We start from the raw sequence: 875 nt of genomic DNA, 5'->3' as shown, positions 1-875 counted from the left end.
TAATAAAATCCAATAGTTTATAAATGCATACAAAAATCCATCAGTACAGCAAGTTAATCATGATATAATTATTAAAGCCTGTACGGATGAAATGTTTTCGATCAAATCCTATATGACTAAAATGCATACATTGATTTGTTTTACTGATGGACTTTAACTTGCTTTATTAAGGCATTTGACTTTATTCACCTCAAGAAAGTGCCGTTTTAGCTTACAAGTACAAGTTTAGCCACTTGTTTTGCAAAGGCTCTACAAAAGGTTTTGTACACCAGTATCTAAGAACACTGAAGTTTTTGGGTATGTTAGCAATATTTCTTTATTGTGGCATTAAAAGGTAGGCCACTTGTTTGGGGAGAGGGGGGCAGGATGATATGTCTCTGATATGTTAAGTGAAGCCTACTGTCTTTTACCACATCAGCTAGACATTCCAGGCCATGAAGTGGCCACAGACGGAGGGTCAGGTGATCTCTAACTGCCCTTGATCAGGCCTTCTGCCAAACCCATAATCTTATATTCATGAATACTATCATAAGGTCCTTGAAGGCTGATTGCTCATGGACAGTTAGAGATCACATTACCCCCCCCCCATCTGTGCCAATTTTATGGCAGGAACATATGGCTGATAAGGTAAAATACAGGAGGCTTCACTTTACATATAAAAAAAACTGCAGAACTTTTAATATATGTATACTGTTAAATTACCTCACACATTACAAAAAAAGAGGGGAAGTGGCCAACTCCTTTAACTGAATTGTATACCAGAAAAGCCCTTTGAAATGCAGAAGAATAACCGTGGAATGATAAGTAGATCTTGAATGGAAGTGAAAGCAAAAAGCTAAAGGTGCACTGAAAGAACATGAATAATGTGACACATA

The sequence above is a fragment of the Engystomops pustulosus genome, chromosome 4 (assembly GCF_040894005.1).
Source record: "Engystomops pustulosus chromosome 4, aEngPut4.maternal, whole genome shotgun sequence".
NCBI lineage: Eukaryota > Metazoa > Chordata > Amphibia > Anura > Leptodactylidae > Engystomops > Engystomops pustulosus.
The sequence above is the reverse complement of the archived record's forward strand: the minus strand, read 5'-3'. Positions refer to the sequence as shown.